We start from the raw sequence: 27,279 nt of genomic DNA, 5'->3' as shown, positions 1-27,279 counted from the left end.
AAGAGATCTATGGATACCTCTCTCAACACCCATATGAAGCAGAACTGTAAACAGATGTACTTTTTCTTTATGGATATTTTACTAATCACTCCCCTTTTAAACTCTATTCTTGTTTTACTGCCATATAGTATTTCATAACTGTTTTTCATTTATTCTCTTATTTTTTGTATAAACTATAATGATCATATGAAGGTGTGCCGCGGAAATAATCTTTTGAATAATTTGTGACCAAACCGTTTGAGACCCACTGAGATAACTTAGACTAAAGTTAACTATCTAAACACTCAGAGAGTCCTTTAGCTCACCTGAGTCTCTCAGTCTGAGAGGAGAGGACTCTCCTCCAGCTTCTTGTGGAACAAACAGCTCCTTATGTCCGTTAGTGCAACTAGCTAACCAGATGCTAACAGCACCCTCCCTCCCTCTCTCTCTGTCACACTAAATGCGCTATTGCCACACAGAGCCGAGCTTGAATGACACAAGCACACGTTTATTTCTATGCAACTCTCTGATTGGTCTGGTGTCATGCCTCTGTTGCATTCACTGAACACGGGAAATTACAGTGCTGCTGTCCTCTCGTGTCATGATGAGGTTCACGTAAAGCACGGTTAATGTATTATATTATTGAGGGAGAATTGTCCGGGGCTACAGAAAAAACATTCGGGGCTAAAGCCCCGGATGCCCAGGCCAGGCGACGCAATACATGGAATTTGTGTGTGTGTGTGTTCCAAGTAAATCTGCGGGCCCCCTGGTGGCCAGTACATAAATGATGTGCCCCCCCCCCCACCCCCCCCCCCCCCCCCCCCCCACCAACCAAGTTGCCCATCCCTGCTCTAGAGTCTTTCTTTTAGGCTTTCATTTGTCAGTAGAAAGTGAAAACGGTTGCTTTTAGGAACACCCAACCTCTATAAATTATGATTTTCACAATTCCTGTTCCTTATATAGATATTTACCAGTGGGCATCAGATAAATCTAGTTTAAAAAAATCTAACCCAAACCATTTCTTCAGAGGTGGATAACAGTCAACTTTAAACTATAACCTAAGTCGTTTTCAAGTACAAACCTTACCAAACATTTACTATTGAATGTAATTGAGCGTGGTAACGATGAGAGCTTTATCTAAATAGACGCTCTCTGTAACAAAGAGGCACTGTTGGGAGTTGAACCCAGGATCTCCTGTTTAATAGACAGGCGCTTTACCATTAAGCCACAGCAACACTCCTACACTTTTTGTTTTTCTCAGATACTGTGCTCAGTAGTTTCCTTTCATTCTTAACAGGCGCTTTAGAACTTTGCCAAAGCGCCCGTTTCTCCATCCACTACCTCCTTACTTTTTAACTTCTATTGTGTGATTTTATTTCTACAAATGTTTATTCGAGCTGTAAAAATGTGCATTCATAAATTCCCAAACATGTTTAGCTGTCATGTTGCATCCTGTTTGTCCGTTTGTCACAGTCAGGTAGATTGGTAATGCCCTAATATAGTTCACGCCCAAACTAAACCAAACCCCTATTTCATACTGTAGGTGGATAACACACTTAATCCAAGAGATATTGTCTGTAACAAAGAGGCGCTGCTGGGATTTGGACCGAGGATCTCCTGTTTACAAGACAGGCACTTTGACCGCTAAACTACAGCGCCTCTCTATAGTTTTCTTTTCATTCTCTCTCCTGAATTTATTTATTATAACCAAAGTAAACCAAAGCCATATGACCATATCTACCGTGTCCAATGCATATGGCTTCTGTCACATTCATCAATATTTGGCCTGTGAGATTTAATGAATGACTCAATGAGCACCAAAAAACTCTTTCCGTCTGCTTCACTCCAAGTAGTTTAACTCAGATAATATCCTTTGAATGCAGCTTAAAACTTTTCTGCTCGAGGTGAAGCTTGAACTCACAACCTCTGCATCACTGTGCAGGTTACTGTCTTATAAGTACCGCGCGCTGACCGATTGCGCCACTGGAGCACAAAATGTCAGTAATATCAAAAATAATAGCCATTACTCTTGAATTTTCTAAATGTATCTGTTAGTATAACCAAACACTCTCCTATGCTCTAGAGCAGGGATGGGCAAATGGCGGTCCGGGGGCCGCATTTGGCCCCCACCTCCTTTTTTTGCGGCCCTCAGATCAATTTAGAAACAACGTAATTAATTAAAAAAGTAAAACATATTTGTTTTACTTGTAGTACTGATACCGTCCACTAGACTCCTAGTTATGTCGCGAGCTGCGAACACGATGTCATCTTAATGTTTAATCTTAATGCACACGCATTTTCCGTGCCCCTCTATTCTTTCTCCCATTATCCTCCACAATCTGCCTAGAAGTATTTTAACGTTGTAGCTGTTCAAGATGGTCATTTTAAAATGTGTTAAAAATATAGTGTTAGTAGTTAAACCAATAATAATGTACGGCTGCTACTGGCAGTTATGTAGGCACATTTATTTTTTTTATTATCGCTGTGTGATTAAAATAATAAACACAAATAGCAGGATAGGCAATACAAAACTTTATTTCGTACCTTGATACTACAGCCATTGATAACACAGCATTAGACATATTTGGCAAACTCTTTTTTTTATCGTATTGTAGTCGATTGTTGACATTGTACAGTTCTTTAGACATATTTGCTATATCTTATCCCACTGAAAAGGCACTGCACCGACACCGTTAAAATATTGGCATAGTTCATCCCTGTGCTGCTTGGCTCGAGCTGGATTATTCGTGGTGTGTGGCAGGGTGGCCTGCCGTAGTTCAGTGTCTTGTCTCCATCTTCATGGGACAGTGCCATGATCGGGTCCTTCCTGGTCAACAACTCCCGCCATGTATGCGCTACAGTTCTCTGTGCGCAGGAAGTTGTGCAGACCACAGCAAGCCAAAACAATGGCCTCCACTTTGGCAGTGTCTTGAATGTTTATGGTGGGGAGAAAGACCCGAAAACGGTTGGCTAGGATGCCAAAGGCATTTTCTACCACCCTCCGAGCCCGCGACAGCCTGTAGTTGAAGATACGTTGCTCTACAGCTAGCCTGCGGTTCGGATAGGGCTTCATCAGGTGCTCCTTCAGGGGAAATGCCTCATCTGCCACAATGGAGTAACAAACCGCCTGGCCAGACGCTGTGTTTGTTTGTTTATATCACTCAGTCTGTTCTTCTTCTCTTGGTGTATAAAAGGCAGTCTGTCTTCCGGTTGTTGCCTATTTTGAATAACGAATACACACTACCGCTGCCTGCTGGTAAGGACAGTTATTGCCACTCGTCGACTGAAGTATTTGCGGTGTGTTCGTAGGCGGGCGGCGTATCGGGCTACGTAGCCGACGCAGGCGACGAAGCTGACGTAAAAGTCGGGACGCCTTCGGTACGCGTTCTTTGGTCTCAGGTGGGTGTGTAGCGGCCTTAAAAGAAAGACTCTAGAGCAGGGATGGGCAACTTGGATGGTGGTGTGGGCCTTAACATCCCGATAGCAATGAATATCTTAAGTGCTTTGACAAAAAATCCATAAATAAATGTCATCTGTGGAAGCTGTAGTACTGTAAAAAGCACGACCTATCATTTTAGCCGGCCCGGCTAAAATTACTGAATGGCCTACCTGCCTGTCAGCCTTCCATCTGTGCACAAACTTATCTCGTGCCCTCATTGGTCATGTGCGCGTTCGTGTGTGTTGGAGGAGGGGCTCTGTAAGGAAGTGGCAGATTTGTTCCGGTTGTGTATTTTCAAATTCTAGCGCACTCGAGCTGGTTTCTCCAAAATTACCTACCCCACCTTTAAGGGGAGACACTACAGGTGAATACAATAAAATGTGTATCTAATAACGTCATCACAATCGCCACATTGATATGCAAATTAGGCGTTAACTAGGCCTAATTAAAATGCGCTAATTTGCATGCATTTACCAAGGCATTGCAGGTGAAAAGGATAAAACAAAAAACAAACAAAAAAACATATCACCTCACAACTCCCCCAGATAGTTACTTACGTCAAGTCAGTATTTTCCCCTGAAATGTTACATTTAAATATGCAGATTAGCTTTAAATGTATAGATTAATTCAGACATGGTAGTAAAACGAACACCATTTATTTGTGTTTTTGGAAGTTTTCTTTCCATTAGAGTGAAAGAAAACATGGAAGCAAAATAGACCAAAATGACAAAATGTACAAGTATATGAAAAAACGATATTTTTATAAACAGTAACTTCATAATATTGATTGTTGGTTGCTCATTTAATAACTATTAATTGTACTAGTTTGTTGTTTGCTCTTGTGCGTTAGTGAATACTAAAGAAGACCATTGTCTCTGTGTTAACTGATTATTTTGTAGAATTCTGTTGAGTATTAAACAATTGCGTGAGTGTGAGGGTATTAAAATAAATTGGTCAGTAAGTCAGAGATATGCAACTATATTTAACTTCTTGTTTTAAAACAATTTTTTTATAAATGATTATGGGAAGTGCCCTTTTTCTCACTTGAGCTCCCGCCCCCCACAATGTCTGTGCACGTCCCTGGTCCACACACCTATAAAAATAGCACATTACCTCTGCTTACACCGATAAGCCGTGAGCTGATTATCGAGCCTTCATTGACAGTCGCGGATATACTGTACTACTGTATATGTGCGTGTGGGGAGTGTTGCAGTAGAACATTTAACTGTAGCGACCGGTACATTAATGGGAAACCCTACATGTTTGAGCACCCTCTATGAAACGTCAAGCTACCCCACAGCACCCCCAAAAGAAAATCTCTGTCGCCACCACTGCCAGCGGCACACTGAACTGTCAGGAAGACTCGGATCTAACAATCGTTATTTAACAGAAAATAAAATGGCAACAACAGGGCTTGGGAGTAGAGATGGGCGAGTCATGATTCATCCGGATCATTAACCCGGATCCTAGAAATGAGCTGGTCATGACGAGTCTCCCCTCTCCATTAACCCGAGTCCTTGAGTCCCACACTTGGTGTGACGTACAAATTAAAACTATAAATTGCGTCACTCGCTACTCTCTTTATAACATGTAAAATCACATTACAACGTACCCCAAGTCCATCTACCTACCCTTTAGCAAGTATACAGTCACAGGATAGCTGCCAGAAGTGATCGTTTGGCTCAGGGGAGGGGACGCGGATCAGTGAAACTTCCTGCAGACTCGTGGGGACTCAGAGGAGCCGACGGCTCCAACAGCAGACTCGCAGATTCGCAGATTCGCAAATCCTGACTCGCTGCAACACACAGCGGATCAGACTCGTGCGGACTCGGAGCCGTAACCGTATAGCAGCAGATCCAGAGATCCAGCAGACTCGTCGTCATGCACGAGTCCACACAGCAGACTCGGATTCGCAGATTCGCAGATTCGCAAATCCTGACTCGCTGCAACACACAGCGGATCAGACTCGTGCGGACTTGGAGCCGTAACCATATAGCAGCAGATCCAGAGATCCAGCAGACTCGTCCGTCATGCACGAGTCCACAGCAGACTCGGATTCGCAAATCCTGACTCACTGTGTGTGCAACACACAGCAGAGCAGACTCGTGCGGACTCTGAGCCGTAACCATATAGCAGCAGATCCAGAGATCCAGCAGACTCGTCGTCATGCACGAGTCCACAGCAGACTCAGATTCGCAAATCCTGACTCGCTGCAACACACAGCGGATCAGACTCGTGCGGACTCGGAGCCGTATATAGCAGCAGATCCAGAGATCTGTCCTCATGCACGAGTCAACAGCAGACTCAGATTTGCCAAATCGCAAAATAACCCTTTTTTTTGTGATCAACATTTTTTATTAAAGCAAAATACACTGTGTAGCGGAGGTTAATATAACGTCAGTTTAATAGATAGATAGATAGTACTTTATTGATCCCAAATTGGGAAATTGTTGTTGTTACAGCAGCATAAGGCATTTTACAATAAAACAAAACTACAAAATATACAAGAATAGAAATAAAAATAAAATAAAATATAAAATATACATGTCGAAATAGAAAATATACATGCAGATATTATATATATATATACAAATATATATATGTATATTCAAAATATATGGAATAATAATATGCTCGTGAAATGCAACAACTTTTCGGTTTCACCAATAGGATTTCTACGGTCTTGGTCATGCTGACTCATATGACTCAAATGACTCGTATGATCCGGATCTCTTCAATGACTGACTCAGAAGACCCTGAGTCCGTAAAATGATCCGGATTTGCCATCTCTACTTGGGAGCAGTGGTCGCGCCCCCCGTCAGCGCGAGTGAGTGACGAGTTGTGCACAGACCATGTGCACAGTTTTTATGTGTAAGTAGAGAGTAAAAACGGGTGCTTTTAGGAATAACCAATCTCTATAGATTATGATTTTCTAAATTACCGTTCCTTATATAGATATTTACCAGCGGGCATCAGACAAATCTAGATAAAACAATCTAGTTTATAAAGACAAACTAACCCAAACCATTACTTCAGAGGTGAATAACAGAAAACTTTAAACTATAACGTCGTTTTTAAAGTACAAACCATACCAAACATTTACTAATGAATGTAATTGAACGTGGTAACGATGAGAGCTTTATCTAAATATATGTTGTTGCTCTTTGCAACAAAAAGGCGCTGCTGGGAGTTGAACCCAGGATCTCCTGTTTACTAGACAGGCGCTTTACCGTTAAGCCACAGCACCGGCCCTCATTTTTGATCTCCTCAATGAATGTGCTCAGTAGTTTCCTTTCATTCTTCACATACGCTTTACCTCTAAGCCACAGCGCCCGTCTCTCCATCTACTACCTCCTTACTTTTTAACTTCCATTGTGCCATTTTATTTCTACAAATGTTTTTTCAGGCTGTAAAAATGTTTTAGCTGTCATGTTGCATCCTGTTTGTCCGTTTGTCACGGTCAGATATTAGATTGGTAATAACCTAATGTCGTTTTTAGGGGTTTAACACTAACATATAATCGGTTAGTGTTAACATTACAGTTAACACTAACCTTGTGCCTCTTGCTAATACTTAAATGTAAACTTTATCTTTTGATATCGCCGTATGTAATGTTGATATCTTCTTCTTCTTCTCTCGGTTTTTGGCGGATTGCAAACAACTTTAAGGTGCATACCGCCACCTACTGTACAAGAGTGTGTATCACCATATCATCCTATCACCACTTGTGGAATTATACCACTGTGTTTACGTTGTTTTAAATTCTTCCAATCAATCCTGTTTCACTCAAATACTTAAGAATGGCCTTCCTGGTAGCTCTTACCCCCTCGCCTTCTGTTCCCAGTATCCCCATCAGGCTCCACTCCCTTCCTGCCTCTCTGACCCTGTCTCTTAGTTTTCCCTCTCTGTTTTGTACATGTTGCAGCGTAATATGATGTGTTCCACATTTTCTTTCACTCCACACCCCCTCCAATCTTCAACTTCGCTTTTTCCCATTTTAAACATTGTGCCGTTTAATCCTGTATGATCCAGTCTGAGTCTAGTGATGATGATCTCCTCCTGTCTGTTCCTTTCTGTATAGATCTTTGTTATGACTGATTTCTGTAACTTGTGGCATCTCCTCCCTTTCTGATCTCCCTCCCATCTTTTCTGCCATATTTCCATACCCTTCTTCTTAATTATTGCTTTTCCTTCTCCTTTTCCAAGTGAAACTGGTATTGCTATTTACTTTTGTTATGCATCTTTTGCTAACTTATCATCATGCTCATTCCCTTTAACCCCCTCATGTGCAGGCACCCAGCATAACTGCACATCTATTTCGCTCCTCTGAAGTCTCAGTAAGCAGTGGTTAAGTTCAATGATTAAATCTTCTCTAACAGTTATTGTCGACTGTATGCTTTTCAAAGCAGATAGTGAGTCTGTGCATATCACCCCCCTCAGGTCTGACCTCTTCAACCCATTGTAGCCCAATAATTAATGTTGATATCTCCGTTAATTTTCTCCATCAAGTTTTTGCTTTGGGAACAGTAACTTCCTGCTAATAGCGCAAAGTCGCCGTCAAAATAAAAGCATGTCTATATACAACAGGAAGTTACGTTAAGACATGTATACAATAGAGAGGCGAAGTCCCGCCCTTCTACTTCTGCCCCATGGGACCTTATTTCGGAAAAATTATGTATTGAAGTCAATGGAGAGAGAAAGATTATCTTTCGATCCCGTTGGAATTGTGCCACGAATTACACATATGATGTTTGTCAATCTTAAAAAATAATTTCCATGTAAAAAAGTCACAGTTTGTCGTAAAACTGTTGAAATATAACATAACGTAGCTAACGTGACGGCCATCTTGGTGTTGGTTACGTGTGCGAGACGGGAGATGTAGTTCATTGAGCAGTTCACACAAAAACAAGTGTTACTTCACAGTTTTACGACACATTTTTATTTTTTTGACTTGCAAAATTATCTTTTAAATTGACAAACATCATATGTGTAATTCGTGGCACAATTCAAACGGAATCGAAAGATAATCTTTCTCTCGCCATTGACTTCAATATACTTTTTCCGAAATAAGGTCCCATGGAGCTGCCCCGGAAAGGGAGGGACTTCGCCTCTCTATAGCAATGAAAGTAACAAAAACAATGCCATCTCCTTTTCAGGTTCAAAGAACACAAATGGTGTTATTTACATAAACTATTCATATACATTTTTTAACCAGGAAGGGAAGACGGACATGGATATGACCCATGGGATTTGCAATATCTCAATATATCGTATCGCAATACTTAGCACATGGGCTTAATTTCCACTGGGGACGCCCCCACTTTTCAAAATCCCGTTTGTGTCCCCCCCACTTTTCAAATGTGTGTTTTTTTTTTTACGCAAGCGGTCATCGTCACAGAGGAGCACAGCGTCTCTGTGTGGCACGAGCACATTTTGTGTGAGTGTGCGAGCAACAGAGAGAGAGAGACCGAGAGACAGAGAGAGAGAGAGAGAGAAAGAGAGAAAGAGAGAGTAAGAGAGAGACAGTGCACCAGTTACGGTGGTTGTTGTTAGCATCTGGTGCTAGCTCGGAGCTAACGGAGATTAGAAGCTGTTTCAGCAATAGAGAGGCGAAGTCCCTCCCTTTCCGGTGGACCTCCATGGGACCTTATTTCGGAAAAATTATGTATTGAAGTCAATGGAGAGAGAAAGATTATCTTTCGATCCCGTTTGAATTGTGCCACGAATTACACATATGATGTTTGTCAATCTTAAAAGATAATTTGCAAGTCAAAAAAATAAAAATGTGTCGTAAAACTGTGAAGTAACACTTTTTTTGTGTGAAACGCTCAATGAACTACATCTCTGGTCTCGCACACGTCACCAACACCAAGACGGCCGTCACGTTAGCACATTTCACCTCTTTCTTTCAGAATGAGGCAAAAAGTATTAAAAGAGGTGAAAATCACTACAAGTCTGTGCATGTTGAGAGCTGTTCATACACAAAAAGGGAGTTAGTCGGTTCCGTAAGAGCCAGCATGCGGGACCGGCTTTACAAGGTTTCGGTGAGTAACACGAGTGTAATGTGTAACGTTAATGACATCACTTACGCGACTCTGGGATTTGTAGTCTTTCTAGTTGCATATTTTTCATAGTCTTATATTTCAACAGTTTTACGACAAACTGTGACTTTTTTGACATGGAAATGATTTTTTAAGATTGACAAACATCATATGTGTAATTCGTGGCACAATTCAAACAGGATCGAAAGATAATCTTTCTCTCTCCATTGACTTCAATACATAATTTTTCTGAAATAAGGTCCCATGGGGCGGAAGTAGAAAGGCGGGACTTCGCCTCTCTATACGGAGAAGGGGGCCCAATCCCAAACCACGCCCTACACACTACCCCTCCGTGACGGAGTGAACTCTGTGGAGTGACACTCGCAGCTCAACAAGGCTCCCTCCTGTCAGATGGAGGGAGTAAATACAGCGGCAAGCTTTGGGACACACTCCCCTCTCTCCGGCAGAAACAGGAAATGCCGTAACTGTATGTAACAACGGTTTCAAATCAGCATCTCTTAGACAACAAATTAAAATTAATAACTCAAATAAAACTCCAAACATCTTTAATTGTGTTACTTTTTTGTAAAGCTCTTTCAGTTTTAAACCTGATGTTTATAAGCTTCTTAGTTTTTGCAACAGTCTGTAAATATACACAACTTTATAATAAAATGCACACATTTACCTTTTTCTAGACTAAACACAGGTATACGATCCTAAGTTTAAAAAATATGAGGTTATCAACGTCGCAATTTATTGCTGGAACAGCGTGTTTCCTGACGGACACACACAGCGTTGAGACCGGTCAGGTAGAGACCGATATTTTCTGTAATAAAGAGGCGCTGCTGGGAGTTGAACCCAGGATCTCCTGTTTACTAGACAGGCGCTTTACCGTTAAGCCACAGCACCACGTCTACTTGTTGTCCTCTCAGTTAGTGTGCTCAGTGTTCGTGTTAATATCGTTAATTAAAACTATGACGAAATATGTTCGTCAACGACCTTTTTTTCCATGACTAAAGGCCCGGACACCACAAGCCGATTTTGGCTGTTGATGGGCGCCAGGCCGACGATGAGCGTCGACACGCCCTACTCAGATTGGTGTGTCCCACACCGTCGTGTCTTTTCAGCCGTGCCGTCACCTTTTCGGCCGAAAACCCACCGATTCAACATGTCGAATCGGTGGGCAGTCGGCCAAAGGCTGTCGGCAAAAGAAATCACTCTGATTGGCTGTTCAGCTAGAGAATCAGTGCATGAGAAGCGAAACGGAAGTGAGGGACGTAAACAAACTATTTAAGAAGGCACACACAGACTGCTATTCATTTTCCTCTCACAAGAGTTTATTTTTCATCATGGCGATCTGGAATGACGGAACCGAAGACCAACTGATCAGCTTGACAAATGTTGTTCTTCTCACTTACTGGGCTGAGTAGTGTTAATTTCGTTGACTAAAAATGTTTTTTCAGGCTGTAAAAATGCCATTAATAGCCATCACTCTTGCATTTTCTAAAGGTATGTATCTGTTATTATAACCAAACCCACCCATATGCTCTAGACTAGAGTCTTTATTTCAGGTTTTTGTGAGAAAGTGAAAACGGGTGATTATTTTGTTTTTAGGAACACCCAACCTCTATAAATTATGATTTTCTCAATTGCAAGTTCCTTATATAGATATTTACCAGTGGGCATCAGATAAATCTAGTTTAAAAAAATCTACCTTATAAACACAAACTAATCCAAACCATTACTTCAGAGGTGGATAACAGTCAACTTTAGACATTAAACATTAAACATTAAACATTATTATAGCTCTCGGCAACAAAGAGGCGCTGCTGGGAGTTGAACCCAGGATCTCCTGTTTACTAGACAGGCGCTTTACCGTTAAGCCACAGCACCATGCCAACGGCCGACGTTCTTCTCATTTACTATGCTGAAAACTATGACGAAATATGTTCGACAATGACGAGACGACACTGTAACGAAATTAACATGCAATATCGTTGACGAAATATTACGAGACGAAAATGTAGTTTACTAGATCAAAACGTTGTAAAAATCTCTCTTTACTTTCGTTGATGAAAAAGGAGGAGACGAAATATTATCAAAGATAACGTAACATCTCTGATAGTCAGTTTTTCTCCCAGCAGTTCCATTTCCGGTGCTGCGGCTGGGCAGCAGTTGTGTGTCTGTGCTGCGTGCGGCGGTACGTACATTTGAATTACACCAGGCCAGCGGCACACTGAACTGTCAGGAAGACTCGGATCTAACTAACCTTATTTAAAAAAAAAAAAATGGCAACAACAGGGCTTGGGAGCAGTGGTCGCGCACCAGCCCCATTGCCGTGTTTGCTCCCAGCTGGGAAAACGGAATGGGGTGGTTGTGTTTCAGGTGCAGTTTTAGGTTGGTCGTAGCTTTTGTTGCTACCTTTTTTAAACAAATGCGATATACCGGCGGCTCATTCAAGTCCGTAGGTTGGCCTCGTTCATTTGGCTTAATTCCAAAATGTTCCCACACCGGAGATGTGGAATTAGGTTTTGCAACCAATTCCATTTAACTTTAAATTCCCCGGCCTCGAGTAAGTCACACGTTGTCTCCTGCTTGTCTCTATATTATTTAATATTTATTTACATACATTTAACAGTTCATCACAATTACATACAGTATTTACAACATATAACAAATACACACATTTAAATCATAATGGCTTTATAATGTGTATGAAACCATGGAAAAACAGACAAAACATAAAACAAGAATAAATATAGTAAACTACTATATATATATATATAACAAAAAATAACCATCACTTTCAGGCATATTAAATCAAAAATTGAAACAAATAACAAACGCAAAAAATAAAACAAACACTCCTCCACCAAAACCTGAAATGATGTAAACCAATAAACAAGAAAAACAAACCAAACTCAAACAAATCAACAAATCAAATTGAACCAATCAAAACAAACCAAAATTGTCTTTTTTCCACTGAAAAATAGTGTCTCATGTCATTTTTCAAAGTTGAAGCACAGAGCTCCCTCCTCATCCAGCTCAATTAATGTGCTGCCAGTTACGAAGTCCTCGCAAAATATGTCCTTTTTCACGTGTATGTACCACATACCAAACATTTACGGTTGATTATGGTAACGATGATAGGTTTATCTAAATAGAACCTCTCTGCAAAGAGGCGCTGCTGGGAGTTGAACCCAGGATCTCCTGTTTACTAGACAGGCGCTTTATCGTTAAGCCACAGCACCACGTTGTCACCATCGTTCTTCTCAGTTAGTGGGTTGAGTAGTGTTGTTAATTTCGTTGACGAAAATTTTTTTTTCAGGCTGTAAAAATGCCATCAATAGCCATCACTCTTGAATTTTCTAAACGTATGTATCTGTTATTATAACCAAACCCTCTCCTATCTTTATTTCAGGTTTTTGTGTGAAAGTGAAAACGGGGGATTCTTTTGTTTTTAGGAACACCCAACCTCTATACATTATGATTTTCTCAATTGCAGTTCCTTATATAGATATTTACCAGTGGGCATTAGATAAATCTAGTTTAAAAAATCTACCTTATAAACACAAACTAATCCAAACCATTACTTCAGAGGTGGATAACAGTCAACTGTAGACCATAAACTTAGTCGTTTTCAAGTACAAACCATACCAAACATTTACAAATGAATGTAATTGAACATGGTAACGATGAGAGCTTTATTATAGCTCTCGGCAACAAAGAGGCGCTGCTGGGAGTTGAACCCAGGATCTCCTGTTTACTAGACAGGCGCTTTACCGTTAAGCCACAGCACCATGTCAACGGCCATCGTTCTTCTCAGCTACTAAGCTGTGTAATAGTGTTGATTTCGTTGACTAAAAGTATGATGAAATATGTTCGTCAACGACTTCTTTTTCCATGACTAAATCATCGTCTCGTCTTTTCTTAGACGAGACGATGACGAGACGGCACCGATGTCAGTAAACAATATCTGTAACGAAATCAACATGCAATATCGTTGACTAAAAATTACGAGACGAAAATGTAGTTTACTTGATAAAAACATTGCCAAAATCTCTCTTTACTTTCGTTGAAGAAAAAGGAGGAGACGAAATATTATCAAAGATAACATAACATCTCTGATAATCAGTTTTTCTCAGCAAAGCAGTCCCATTTCCGGTGCTGCAGCTGTGAACGGAATGAAAGAAAACTACTGTAATATATTGACTGGGAAGAGCGAAGTTGCGAGTGGGTGCTGTGGCTTAGCGGTAAAGCGCCTGTCTAGTAAACAGGAGATCCTGGGTTCAACTCCCAGCAGTGCCTTTTTGTTGCGGAGAGCAACACAATCTATTTAGATAAAGCTCTCATCGTTACCACGTTCAATTACATTCAATAGTAAATGTTTGGAATGGTTTGTACTTTAAAACGACTTTAAAAACGACGTTATAGTTTTCTGTTATCCACCTCTGAAGTAATGGTTTGGGTTAGTTTGGGTGTATAAACTAGATTTTGTAATCTAGATTTATCTGATGCCCACTGGTAAATATCTATAAGGAACGGTCATTTAGAAAATCATAATTTATAGAGGTTGGGTGTTCCTAAAAGCACCCGTTTTTACTTTCTACTGACAAATAACAACCTGAAAGAAAGACTCTCTAGAGCATAGGAGAGTGTTTTGTTATAATAACAGATACATTTAGAAAATTCAAGACCAATGGTTATTTTTTTAAATATTATAAACATTTTGTGCTCAAGTGGTGCAATCGGTCAGCGCGCGCAGAGTGATGCCGAGGTTGTGAGTTCAAGCAGCACCTGGAGCAGAGACGTTTTAACCTGCATTCAAAGGATATTATCTGGGTTTAAACTACTTGGAGTGAAGCAGACGGAGACAGTTTTCGGTGCTCATCGAGTCATTCATTAAATCTCACAGGCAAAATATTGAAATACGGGTTTGGTTTAGTTTGGGCGTAAAACTATATTAGTGCATTCCCCATCTAATACTTGACCGTGACAGGATGCAACATTACAGCTCAACATGTTGTGGCTTTGGGACTTTGTGAATGCAATGTTATACAGCCCGAAACATTTTTTGTTGAAATACAAGGAAGCAATGGATGTTAAAATGAGGAGGTAGTAGAAGAATCATAAAGGCGCTGTGGCTTAGTGGTAAAGCGCCTGTCTCGTAAACAGGAGATCCTGGGTTCAAATCCCAGCAGTGCCTCTTTGTTACAGAGAGAATCTCTACAGAACTGAATGAAATGTACGATACTATCCAAAAAGTGTCAATTTGATATGGTTTATAGTCAGAGTCACACTAAACTGCCATTGCAAGATCTCTGCATATGCATACCTGCACCGACTGTCAGCCGGTGTGCGGAGCGACACACAGTGAAACACAGTGTTCCCCCTTCCAAATGACTCCGGTTTCCGCAGCGCAGCAGCAATCTCTCCCCCGGTGAAACTCTACCGCCGGTCGGTCACTTCATAAGTTATCCCTGCCTGCCCACATCACGATGGAAAAGTAGTATCACTATCAAGCGTGAGCTCCAGGTGCTTCCAGTAAAAATATGAGCCGGATGAATCCGCGGTTGTGTCTGAAGCGCGCGGTGTTCTCTGCAGCTGTGTGCCCGCCTCACCGGCTCTGAGTCTCGGTGTGACTGTAGTAATATCCCCGGTCTTTCACCCACGCTGCTGCTGCCGCCTGATGACAGCTCTCAGCCGGGACACCCCGCGCCGCCTACCGGTGATATCGAGGATCTGCAGGAATCTTGTCCATTATTACAAAATAGATGTAATATGTGCCTAAGCTTAACGGAAGATGATTGGTGCACGTGAACATTTTTGGAAATCTGACCAAAAGTGTTATTTTTGTTTTGTTCTGATTTTAAAGTCAGAATTTAAAAAAAAAGCCACTACAGTATTACCTGTGTTATCCACCCGTGAAGTAATTGTTTCGTTTAGTTTGGGTGTATAATTAGAAACTACACTTTTTTAACTACATTTATCTGATGCCCACTGGTAAATATCTGGGAGTGCAAGATCTCAAAAAGGTATAAATACAATGAGACAGCACTTTGTGACACATCCTATTACCTTGATGACAAATCTTAAGTACAGTAGTGGATTTGGTACATTGATATATATATATTTGTAGTAATGTTTCTGATCTAGTATTTTTTCAAACTACTATCTCGCTGTCTTTTGGCAACAGAAATTGTGGTGAAGTAGGCGCTGTAGCTTAGTGGTCAAAGTGCCTGTCTTGTAAACAGGAGATCCTGTGTCCAAATCCCAGCAATTCCTGGTTAATGCTATTTTATTTCTATTTTAGATGTTTACATTTTGGATTGTTTATTTCTGGTCTTTTAACTTCTCTTATGTACAATGCCTTGTCTTTTGCTGCTGCAAAGCAAACATTTCCCAAATTGGTATAAATAAAGTATATTCATCCTCAAATATTAGCAAATTTTACTTAAAAAACAAAAACAACATATTGATGTAACTACATACACATATCGATATGTTATATAAATATTGCAAATCAAACCCTTTATTGACTACTAATTACCAAAAATCGCAGTTCTATCTTCTGTTATTAACGCATTCAAATGGCCCGCCACGAACTTCCGGGAACTTTCTGAGTCTCCGTGAACCACGTGACGATCAAGCATTTTGGACTTCCGCTGTCGCAACTCCTCTCAAAACGGCTCTGACCTGACCGTGACAAACAGACAAACAGGATGCAAGATTATTTACAACTAAACATGTTTTCGTTTTGGGACTTTATGAATGCACAATCACACAATGGAAGTTAAAAAGTAAGGAGGTCGTGGATGGAAAAACGGGCGCTGTAAGAGGTAAAGCGCCTGTGAAGAATGAATGGAAACTACTGACTATATAAACTCAAACGAACAAAATCCGAGGGCGGGTGCTGTGGCTTAGCGGTAAAGCGCCTGTCTAGTAAACAGGAGATCCTGGGTTCAACTCCCAGCAGTGCCTTTTTGTTGCAGAGAGCAACAAAATCTATTTAGTTAAAGCTTTCATCGTTACCACGTTCAATTACATTCAATAGTAAATGTTTGGTATGGTTTGTACTTGAAAACGACTTTAAAAACGACGTTATAGTTTAAAGTTTTCTGTTATTCACCTCTGAAGTAATGGTTTGGATTAGTGGGTGTATAAACTAGATTGTTTAATCTAGATTTGTCTGATGCCCACTGGTAAATATCTTTATAAGGAACGGCAATTTAGAAAATCCTTATTTATAGAGGTTGGGTGTTCCTAAAAGCACCCGTTTTTACTTTCTACTGACAAATAAAAACCTGAAAGAAAGACTAGAGCATAGGAGAGGGTTTGGTTATAATAAAAGCCCTGTTGTTGCCATTTTATTTTCTGTTAAATAAGGTTAGTTAGATCCGAGTCTTCCTGACAGTTCAGTGGGCCCGGTGTAATTCAAATGTACCGCCGCGCGCAGCACAGACACACAGCTGCTGCCCAGCCGCAGCACCGGAAATGGAACTGCTGGGAGAAAAACTGACTATCAGAGATGTTACGTTATCTTTGATAATATTTCGTCTCCTCCTTTTTCTTCAACGAAAGTAAAGAGAGATTTTGGGAACGTTTTTATTTAGTAAACTACATTTGCGTCTCGTCATTTTTCGTCAACGATATTACATGTTAATTTCGTTACAGATATTGTTTACTGACGTCGGTGCCGTTTCGTCATCGTCTCGTCTTAAGTCATGGAAAAATAAGTCGTTGACGAACATATTTCGTCATAGTTTTAGTCAACGATATTAACTGATAATGAAACTAACTGAGAAGACGAAAGGTAGACGTGGTGCTGTGGCTTAACGGTAAAGCGCCTGTCTAGTAAACAGGAGATCCTGGGTTCAACTCCCAGCAGCGCCTCTTTGTTGGAGAGAGTTTCTATTTTGTCATGGAAAAATAAGTCGTTGACGAACATATTTCGTCATACTTTTAGTCAACGAAATGAACACTACTACTCAGTCTAGTAAATGAGAAGAACATCGGCCGTTGACATGGTGCTGTGGCTTAACGGTAAAGCGCCTGTCTAGTAAACAGGAGATCCTGGGTTCAACTCCCAGCAGCGCCTCTTTGTTGCCGAGAACTATAATAAAGCTCTCATCGTTACCATGTTCAATTACACTCAATCGTAAATGTTTGGTATGGTTTGTACTTGAAAACGACTAAGTTTATGGTCTAAAGTTGACCGTTATCCACCTCTGAAGTAATCGTTTGGATTAGTTTGTGTTTATAAGGTAGATTTTTTTAAATAGTTTTATCTGATGCCCACTGGTAAATATCTATATAAGGAACTGCAATTTAGAAAATCATAATTTATAGAGGTTGGGTGTTCCTAAAAGCAAAAGAATCACCCGTTTTCACTTTCACACAAAAACCTGAAATAAAGACTCTAGAGCATAGGAGAGGGTTTGGTTATAATAACAGATACATACGTTTAGAAAATTCAAGAGTGATGGCTATTGATGGCATTTCTACAGTCTGAAAAAATATTTTTAGTCAACGAAATTAACACTTCTACTCAACGGACTAACTGAGACGAACGACGGCTGTTGACGTGGTGCTGTGGCTTAACGGTAAAGCGCCTGTCTAGTAAACAGGAGATCCTGGGTTCAACTCCCAGCAGCGCCTTATTGTTGCAGAGAGGTTCTATTTAGATACACCTATCATCGTTACCACGTTCACTTACATTCAATAGTAAATGTTTGGAATGTGGTATATAATGAAAAGGACAATAAAAAGGGACATTAACCTTGTTTTCATACACGTGAAAAAGGACATATTTTGCGAGAACTTCGTAACTGGCAGCACATTAATTGAGCTGGATGAGGAGGGAGTTCTGTGCTTCAACTTTGAAAAATGACACAAGAGACACTATTTTTCAGTGGGAAAAAGACGATTTTGGTTTGTTTTGATTGGTTCAATTTGATTTGTTTGAGTTTGGTTTGTTTTTCTTGTTTATTGGTTTACATCATTTTAGGTTTTGGTGGAGGAGGTTTTTTTTGTTTTTGCGTTTGTTATTTGTTTGATTTAATATGCCTGAAAGTGATGGTTATTTTTTGTTACATATAGTAGTTTACTATATTTATTCTTGTTTTATGTTTTGTCTGTTTTCCATGGTTTCATACAAATTATGAAGCCATTATGATTTAAATGTGTGTATTTGTTATATGTTGTAAATACTTTATGTAATTGTGATGAACTGTTAAATGTCTATTTTTGATAATAAAAGATTACATTTTTTTTAAGCGGTCAAAGCGCCTGTCTCGTAGACAGGAGATCCCGGGTTCAATTCCCAGCAGTGCCTCTTTGTTGCAGAGATTATCTTTACAGTACTCGATTACATTTACAAAACTACCCAAAACAAATTAGTCCCACATCCCACCACAGTCCACCCAATCACATCCAACAAGGAGCAGGTAAAAGTGGCCTCTTCATTTTTCTTTCAAACAAAGTTACGTTTATATTCAGAGTTACTCATCAAAACTCATTGTGAGGATCTATAGGGTTTAAAAAAGAGTCAAATCAATTTCCTTTTAACATAAAAACTGTTGCAAAGCTGAATGTTTTTGATTTAGTATTGTTTCAATCTGCTATCTCACTGTATTTTTGCAATATAGATTGTGGTGAAGGAGGCGCTGTAGCTTAGCGGTCAAAGTGCATGTCTTGTAAACAGGAGATCCTGGGTCCAAATCCCAGCAGTGCCTCTATGTTAAGGACAATATATATTGAATTAGGTGTGTTATCCACCTCTAAAATAAGGGTTTGGGTATAAAACTATATTAGGGCATTACCAATCTAATACCTGACTTTGACAAACGGACAAACAGGATGCAACATGACAGCTAAACATGTTATCGGTTTGGGATTTTATGAATGCACATTTTTACAGCATGAATAAACATTTGTAGAAATAAAATGAAACAATGGAAGTTAAAAAGTAAGGAGGTAGTGGATGGAGAAACGGGCACTGTGGCTAAGTTGTAAAGCGCCTGTGAAGAATGAAAGGAAAATACTGAGCCCAGTATCTGAGAAAAACACAACCTGTAGGAGTGGTGCTGTGGCTTAACGGTAAAGCGCCTGTCTAGTAAACAGGAGATCCTGGGTTCAACTCCCAGCAGCGCCTCTTTGTTACAGAGAGCATCTATTTAGATAAAGCTCTCATCATTACCATGTTCAATTACATTCAATAGTAAATGTTTGGTAAGGTTTGTACTTGAAAACGACTTAGGTTATAGTTTAAAGTTGACTGTTATCCACCTCTGAAGTCATGGTTTGGGTTAGTTTGTGTTTATAAGTTAGATTTGTTAAACTAGATGTATCTGATGCCCACTGGTAAATATCTATATAAGGAACTGCAATTGAGAAAATCATAATTTATAGAGGTTGAGTGTTCCTAAGAGCAACCGTTTTCACTTTCTACTGACAAATTAAAGCCTAAAAGAAAGACTAGTCTAGAGCATAGGAGAGGGTTTGGTTATAATCAATCAATCAATCAATCAATCAATCAATCAATCAATCAATCAATCAATCAATCAATGTTTATTTATATAGCCCAATATATCAAATGTTACCTTTGTCTCAGTGGACTTCACAGTTTGTACAGAATATCAGTATGACAATACGACACCCTCTGTCCTTAGACCCTCACATCGTACAAGGAAACACTTCCAGAGAAAAACCCACAGTTTAAAGGGGAACATGGGAGAAACCTCAGGGAGAGCAACAGAGGAGGGATCCCTCTCCCAGGACGGACAGACGTGCAATAGATGCCATGTGTAAATTGAAGAGATAATACATTTACAACATAGGTAGACCAAATGTTTGGAAATGCATGTGTCTATAATAAGAAGATGAATCCACGAGGATGTCAACAATCCTGTGGGAGCCATCAGGGAAGTAGTATGATGAGTCAGGCAGGACCACAGAGACAGGTTCAGCCACGACTCGAAGTCCAGGACTCAAATCCAGAACGGTTATAATAACGGATACGTTTAGAAAATTCAAGAGTGATGGCTGTAGCACCCTCCCTGATATAGACAGGGAGGGTGCTGTAGCCCTCCCTGTCTATAGGTAAAGTGCCTGTCTAGTAAACAGGAGATCCTGGGCAGAAAATATCCCTTGGATTAGGTGTGTTATCCACCTCTGAAATAAGGGTTTGGTTTAGTTTGGGAGTAAACTATATTAGGGCATTACCAATCTAACGTGACAAACGGACAAACAGGATGCAACATTACAGCTAAACATGTTGTTATTTTGGGACTTTATGAATAAAATGTTTTACAGCCTGAAAGAACATTTGTAGAAATAAAGGGAAACAATGAAACTTAAAAAGAAAGGAAGTAGTATTAGGAAAAAAAAAGGCTCAAAAAGGGATAAATATAATGAATCAGCACTTTATGACACATCCTATTACCTTGATGACAAATGTTAAGTACAGTAGTGGAATTGTGACTATTTTGAAGCCTGAAAATATTTTTTTGTGGAAGAATGAAAGGAAACTACTGAGCCCAGTATCTGAAAAGAATAACAATCAAAGATGTGGTGCTGTGGCTTAGTGGTAAAGTGCCTGTCTTGTAAACAGTAGATCCTGGGTTCAATTCCCAGCAGTGCTTCTCTGATACAGATATTATCTCTCCCTTACTGAATGAAATTTACAAAACTACCCAAAAAAAGTCAGTTTTATATGGTTTAAAATCAGAGCTACAGTACTCACCAAAACTGCGAGTGCAAGATCACAGAAACGTATAAATACAAAGAGTATTGACACATAGTCATGGAAAAAAAGGTTGTTGATGAACATATTTCGTCATAGTTTTAGTCAAAGAAATTAACACTAGTGCCTACTTCATTACAATTTATGTTGCCAAAAGACAGTGAGATAGTAGTTTGAAAAAATACTAGATCAGAAACATTACAAAAAATATATGTAATGTCAAAAGTACCAAATCCACTACTGTACTTAAGATTTGTCATCAAGGATGTGTCACACAGTGCTGTCTCATTGTATTTATACCTTTTTGAGATCTTGCACTCCCAGATATTTACCAGTGGGCATCAGATAAATGTAGTTAAAAAAGTGTAGTTTCTAATTATACACCCAAACTAAACCCAACAATTACTTCACAGGTGGATAGCACAGGTAATACTATAGTGACTTGTTCTCAACATTCTGACTTTAAACTCAGAACATATTAAAAATAACACTTTTGGTCAGATGTCCAAAAATGTTCACGTGGCACCAATCATCTTCCGATAAGTTTAAGAACATGTTACATTTATTTTGTAATAATGGACAAGATTCCTGCAGATCAGCGGTATCACCGGTAGGCGGCGCGGGGTGTCCCGGCTGAGAGCTGTCATCAGGCAGCAGCAGCAGCAGCGTGGGTGGAGGAGGACCGGGGATATTACTACAGTCACACCGAGACTCAGAGCCGGTGAGGCGGGCACACAGCTGCAGAGAACACCGCGTGCTTCAGACACAACCGCGGTTTCATCCGGCTCATATTTTTACATATTTTAACTGTAAGCACCTGGAGCTCACGCTTGATAGTGAAACTACTCTTCCATCGTGATGTGTGGTAGGCAGGGATAACTTATGAAGTGACCGACCGGTGGTAGCGTTTCACCGGGGCAGAGGTTGCTGCTGCTGTGCTGCGGGAACCGGACTCATTTGGAAGGTAAGCGGGGAAACACTGTGTTTCATACCGGGCTTTGTCGCTCCTCACACCGGCTGATAGCTCGGTGCTCACGAGCTGTTTGCACCGAGCTGTCAGCCTCTGGATCTCGGTGCAGGTATGCAGGTTTGCTGCTGCAGCACATGGGGCTCTGGGTGGGGTCTCCTGAGGCTCAAAGGGGACCCATAGGTGTCTTTAAGTGTGGGAGACTCAAATATATATTTTTTATCTATCCCTATCTCTCTAAAAATCTGCACAGCCCTCCACTTTATAATATAATATACTGCAGTCCGTGCAGTGTGTTGAAGTCTTTGAGAGTATTACACATCTGGACTGGCTTTTCAAAATAAAATGTCATTGAGACTTGTGAAGCCTCTGGCTATATGTCATGGCACAAAATTAGGGAACAGTCATATTTATACTATTGTTCACTGCCTTTATACCAATGAATACTGTTCATACTGTATACAATTAGTCATATTTATATACTTATACCTAGGCGTTACTGCTTTTCTTGCACTTCTGATTAGATGCTAACTGCATTTCCCTACCCCTGTTCTCTGTGCAATTACAATAGTTGAATCTAGTCAGCATAGGGTTTTATGGCAAGTACACTTTGATGATATGATATGAAATGATTTAATTTCTCCATCCCATGATTCACTTTGTGTTATTGATGCCGTGCATTACTAATGGCTGGAAGGCCAAGCCATGGGGAACATTTTCAATGAGGTGTGTGAGAAAAGAGGCATTGAATACCTTGTAACACAGAAGCAAAAAGGAAGTCATAGTTGCATGTTCATACGGTACATAATGCACGCACGCACACACACACACACACACACACACACACACACACACACACACACACACACACACACACACACACACACACACACACACACACACCAACAAAGGTTATACGAAAGACACATCGATTTGTGAGTGCTGTTGAGATGAAAGGGGGGCAGTTTTCGGTTGCTGGCTGCGCAGAAATCCCATTGAGGCAATTTAACTACTGACCCGTGTCATCAAGGACTTGTTTGGGCTTCCTGTTTGGAAAGACGGTAGGAAGCAGACTCTTGGGCCAGATGGCAGAAGCATACACACATAGACTGGAGCACCACACACACACACACACACACACACACACACACACACACACACACACACACACACACACACACACACACACACCTGGAACAGCCGTTCAGAGTTCCAAGAAAACAAGAGAAAATGGTTTAAAAAAAGAGTACAAAATCAAATTACACTATGCCCTCTATGTGTCCTTAGTTTAACCTAAAACTACTCAAATAACCGTTTTGCAATAAAACATTTCCTGGCTTTGACATTCAAAATTAGAACTGAAAGTGCTTCAAATGGTCTTACCACAAAATAGAACCCACACAAACAAACACACACACACACACACACACACACACACACACACACACACACACACACACACACACACACACACACACACACACACACACAGCTGCTAAGCAGGAAGGTGACAGCATCCTGCTACATGTGTCATCTCATGTAAACCGTCACTCTTGGCGTACGTGTGAATACGTTCGGAATCAGTGAGCCAGGAGGCATTTTGCACGTGTGATTTTTATTTCGTTGTCTCTTTACACTGGTACTGAGTGTGAAGTGAAGTGTAAGGCATGTTTAAACACGTTGCATAGAAAAGCAGCAGTGACAATAGGAGGTTTATATTTGGGCCGCTGTTCTGGGAAGTGCATCTTCATGTAAGGAATCCTCCCCGGGAGAATCAGGATGTAAAACTGGTTTGGTTTTCCAGGAGCCCTCCAGCATTTTCACATTGCATTTTTCATGGCAGTTTGCCCATGAGTAGATCTTATCCTGAGCCTACAAGCTGTTTATCTTTCTTACTTGTGTTTTATGCCACTGCACAAAGTACTTCTTACAGTACATCTGGGATGCTGTCAAAAATGTGTTGAGTGCTTTAGACCTGAACAAAAACAGTGAACAACAGAATATGGAGGATTGAGCACTGAAATGCCATGTTGTGTTAGGAGGAGAGACTCTTTTTTTTCAATATCTTACTTAACTTTAAAACTTGCAATTTGCATCAGGTGCTTTCAGAGAATGAAGGCATGATTATAAGCCTCGCTAATTAGCAAATATGATTGCGCTAACACGCTAACCTAACAAGTTGAATATAGTTATTATACCCTCTAAGCTTTGTTGTTTGCATGCAGCTTTAGCTAAACGTACAAATACACTCTCAGCTAACAGCTAGCTTAGCTCCAGGCGTACTATAGCTGGACTTGAAGATGGTGCATTCATGGACAGCCCTTTGGGGTTTAGGGGAGGGAGCAGTCTTAATTGTCTCTTGAGACTGTGTCAACGGTTTCTTCAACATGCTTGTTGTTTTACACTGCAGAGGAAATTATGCAGGATAATCCATCACCGACAGGTCTGCACATAAGGTGTCTGTGGTTATTTTGCATCCATCTGGTGCTCGTTGCACAGAACCCAGCCAGCATATCTGTTGTGCGTCATTGTGGCTTGATAGTGACATCAGCACGGCAATTAGAAAGCACAGATGGATCAGATACCTGCTGCCTTTAGATGGGTGTAAGGCATTGGTGTAAATGGCAGCTGTCAGGAGAGGCTATTAGCTGTCATCGATAACAGATGCTGATAAGAATCTCTTACTAACTCATTGAATCTTTAATTAGAATAACGTTTCTGTGTGATCACATGTCAGTTTTCTGCAACTTTGTCATCATTTCTTATCCTTCTGTCACTGTGTCATGATTGCTTTTTTTCACTCACACATGATCACGCTGAATCAAAAAAGTGAATACCAAGCATGTACAATCTTGCACGCTTTTACTCTACAGAACAAAATAATAACACATCACCATATTCCAGAGATCACAATCTTTACTCTTTCTGGTAATCTCTCTTTGACTCAACTATACATCTGTGGTGCTTATCCTCTTATAAACACCCAGTCGTATCTTTTTAATCTGTCCTATCTGATGGATGTAGTTCAGTGGTTCGATTGTCCATTTCCAGCCTAGAGATACAGACACAAATACCTCTGTACATCAAACAGATTGTCTACGGTTAAAATGGAGGATTAGTGAATGTACAGTGGATGTAGTATATGCACAGATGGGTCACTGACAGGTCAGGTTCATCGAGGGTATAATAACAGTGACGAACAATGGGCAGATTGTCATTCAGTCACTTTGTAACATCCATCTCATGAATCTTTTTAATAAGTGCAAGCTTGGCTTTCATCTGCTCAAGCTGCAGGTTTTCTGACATTTTGATGAAGTTGTCAGGAACGTCTTTGAAGCGATCACTAAGAGGGAAAGCTGCTTCTCAATGTGTCAGATCGTACTGAAGGTATTTTATGGAAACTGTTAAATATTTCACAGCAGCCAGCATGGAGCATTTATACATGCGACAAAAAGCCTACGCATCACATGTACATACGTTCACTTTGTTTACCTGCTGTGCATTCATATTTAACCATTTCAAGGTTTACCTCAGGGTATTTGTCAGCAGAGTAAATCCTGTGACGAAGAATACCACCAACAAATTTATCCTGACTTAAATGATCCACATTATTGCTTGCTTGCTCCACCTTTGCTGCAGTATACACCATCAAACCCAAATAAATCTGCTTCTAAAAAAAATAATTAAAAGAAAATGCTGTTTAAAACTATATTGTCCAGCAGAGATGATACTACAGTAAGAGGTAGGGATGTCAGAAAGTTTTGAGAGATATTATGTTCCCACACCACGCCGCTCCTCCACTCACTTCACTGGCTTCCAGTAACTGCTAGAATCCACTTCAAGACACTGGTACTTGCGCACCATGCTGCGAATGGATCTGGCCCTCCCTACATCCAGGACATGGTTAAACTGTACACCCCAGCACGTGCACTCCGCTCTGCATCGGCCAAACGGCTCGCTGCACCCGCACTGCGAGGGGGACACAAGTTCCCATCAGCAAAAACACGTGGGTTTGCTATCCTGGCTCCAAAATGGTGGAATGAGCTCCCCATTGACATCAGGACAGCAGAAAGCTTACACATCTTCCGGCGCAGACTGAAAACTCATCTCTTTCGACTCCACTTCAAGCGATACAATTACTAACAAAGCACTTATATACTAATAAAGGACTGGCTTATCTAAAGCTAGTTGAGTAGCACTTGAAATGTTTTAGCTCTATGAAACCTGATGTACTTATATGATTCTGTTTTCTTCAAGTTTGTATCTTCTTGGTCGAATGCACTTATTGTAAGTCGCTTAGGATAAAAGCGTCAGCTAAATGCAATGTAATGTAATAATAATGTAATGTAAACAAATTCATCTAACTATTGTTGGATATCTTGGACTTTAACATTTAACTCTTTGGTTGTTAGGGTTAGGATTACGGTTTGGAAATATAAGGAGGGAAATTCCAGAAACCCATCTTGAACTTGTAACAGGAGTTTGGATGAATAGCAAGCTATCTATCAAAAAGGAATTTTAATCTGCCCATTATGTGAAACACACTCGTCTCCAAACTTGAATGTCCGCTTGATAACAAAGCTGTCCCTCCGCCAGAGTCCTTCTGATGGACTCCAGACTTCTCCTGAATGACTCTTCTCTGTTTCTTTGAAAACCACAATAACGGCCTCCATTTTTCCCTCTCAATATTCCTTCCTCTCTCCTCCCACCCCCCTCTAGCTTACCCTAAAGTGGCATCTGTGGGCAATTACCATTTACGTTTTCATACAAGGCCAGCCAACAGAGGAAGCTGTTGTATTGGCGCTCTCAGCGGGAGTTCTTCTGGCTGCGTCGAGGGGTGGCAGGAAGGAGGGATGGATGTCTGCTGAGGAGCTTTATTCATGTCTGCAGGCGAGGCCACACTTGAGTAGACTCTTATTGTGGCGGTGACCTTCCTGTCACCACGCCGTGAACACAAAGCCGCTTCATGAGGGTCAGCTGAGTCTCTCTTTGTTTTCTCATCCTGTCTGTCAAATCTTGACTCTCTCTCAATGTCTGCAGCTCTTTTACTATTTCAAGTCTCTTTATATAATCTATCAAAAGCCATTTGTTCTTAAATGACAGATTTTAA

General features: G+C 40.5%; 1 protein-coding gene and 15 non-coding genes across 19 annotated transcripts in view; 10 read left to right on the top strand and 6 right to left on the bottom strand.

The window, feature by feature from the left end:
* Window positions 1-1,142: 1,142 nt before the first annotated feature.
* trnan-auu lies at window positions 1,143-1,214 on the bottom strand. Its single transcript has one exon. It is a non-coding gene; the product is annotated as a tRNA-Asn (tRNA).
* Window positions 1,215-1,565: 351 nt separating this feature from the next.
* Window positions 1,566-1,638, bottom strand: trnat-ugu. The gene has a single exon. It is a non-coding gene; the product is annotated as a tRNA-Thr (tRNA).
* Window positions 1,639-6,593: 4,955 nt separating this feature from the next.
* Window positions 6,594-6,665, bottom strand: trnat-agu. The gene has a single exon. It is a non-coding gene; the product is annotated as a tRNA-Thr (tRNA).
* Window positions 6,666-10,296: 3,631 nt separating this feature from the next.
* Window positions 10,297-10,368, bottom strand: trnat-agu. The gene has a single exon. It is a non-coding gene; the product is annotated as a tRNA-Thr (tRNA).
* A 912-nt stretch (window positions 10,369-11,280) lies between these two features.
* On the bottom strand, window positions 11,281-11,352 carry trnat-agu. Its single transcript has one exon. It is a non-coding gene; the product is annotated as a tRNA-Thr (tRNA).
* A 1,835-nt stretch (window positions 11,353-13,187) lies between these two features.
* On the bottom strand, window positions 13,188-13,259 carry trnat-agu. The gene has a single exon. It is a non-coding gene; the product is annotated as a tRNA-Thr (tRNA).
* Window positions 13,260-13,695: 436 nt separating this feature from the next.
* Window positions 13,696-13,767, top strand: trnat-agu. Its single transcript has one exon. It is a non-coding gene; the product is annotated as a tRNA-Thr (tRNA).
* An 826-nt stretch (window positions 13,768-14,593) lies between these two features.
* trnat-cgu lies at window positions 14,594-14,665 on the top strand. Its single transcript has one exon. It is a non-coding gene; the product is annotated as a tRNA-Thr (tRNA).
* A 1,703-nt stretch (window positions 14,666-16,368) lies between these two features.
* trnat-agu lies at window positions 16,369-16,440 on the top strand. The gene has a single exon. It is a non-coding gene; the product is annotated as a tRNA-Thr (tRNA).
* Window positions 16,441-17,280: 840 nt separating this feature from the next.
* On the top strand, window positions 17,281-17,352 carry trnat-agu. Its single transcript has one exon. It is a non-coding gene; the product is annotated as a tRNA-Thr (tRNA).
* Window positions 17,353-17,485: 133 nt separating this feature from the next.
* trnat-agu lies at window positions 17,486-17,557 on the top strand. The gene has a single exon. It is a non-coding gene; the product is annotated as a tRNA-Thr (tRNA).
* Window positions 17,558-18,045: 488 nt separating this feature from the next.
* Window positions 18,046-18,117, top strand: trnat-agu. The gene has a single exon. It is a non-coding gene; the product is annotated as a tRNA-Thr (tRNA).
* Window positions 18,118-19,120: 1,003 nt separating this feature from the next.
* On the top strand, window positions 19,121-19,193 carry trnat-ugu. The gene has a single exon. It is a non-coding gene; the product is annotated as a tRNA-Thr (tRNA).
* A 347-nt stretch (window positions 19,194-19,540) lies between these two features.
* trnat-agu lies at window positions 19,541-19,612 on the top strand. Its single transcript has one exon. It is a non-coding gene; the product is annotated as a tRNA-Thr (tRNA).
* Window positions 19,613-21,029: 1,417 nt separating this feature from the next.
* trnat-ugu lies at window positions 21,030-21,101 on the top strand. Its single transcript has one exon. It is a non-coding gene; the product is annotated as a tRNA-Thr (tRNA).
* Window positions 21,102-21,893: 792 nt separating this feature from the next.
* rhbdf1b (rhomboid 5 homolog 1b (Drosophila)) overlaps window positions 21,894-27,279 on the top strand; it is a 48,345-nt gene continuing 42,959 nt past the window's right edge. For 2 of the 4 annotated variants that reach the window (XM_034119466.1, XM_034119464.1), the window contains exon 1: window positions 21,894-22,166. The gene's annotated coding sequence lies outside the window, so the exon portion shown is untranslated. The remainder of the gene's footprint in view (window positions 22,167-27,279) is intronic. The other 2 variants (XM_034119468.1, XM_034119465.1) reach the window with 1 other exon arrangement.

Source organism: Trematomus bernacchii, unplaced genomic scaffold, assembly GCF_902827165.1.
Source record: "Trematomus bernacchii unplaced genomic scaffold, fTreBer1.1, whole genome shotgun sequence".
Taxonomy (NCBI): Eukaryota; Metazoa; Chordata; class Actinopteri; order Perciformes; family Nototheniidae; genus Trematomus; species Trematomus bernacchii.
This window is presented reverse-complemented; position numbering and strand designations above follow the sequence as displayed.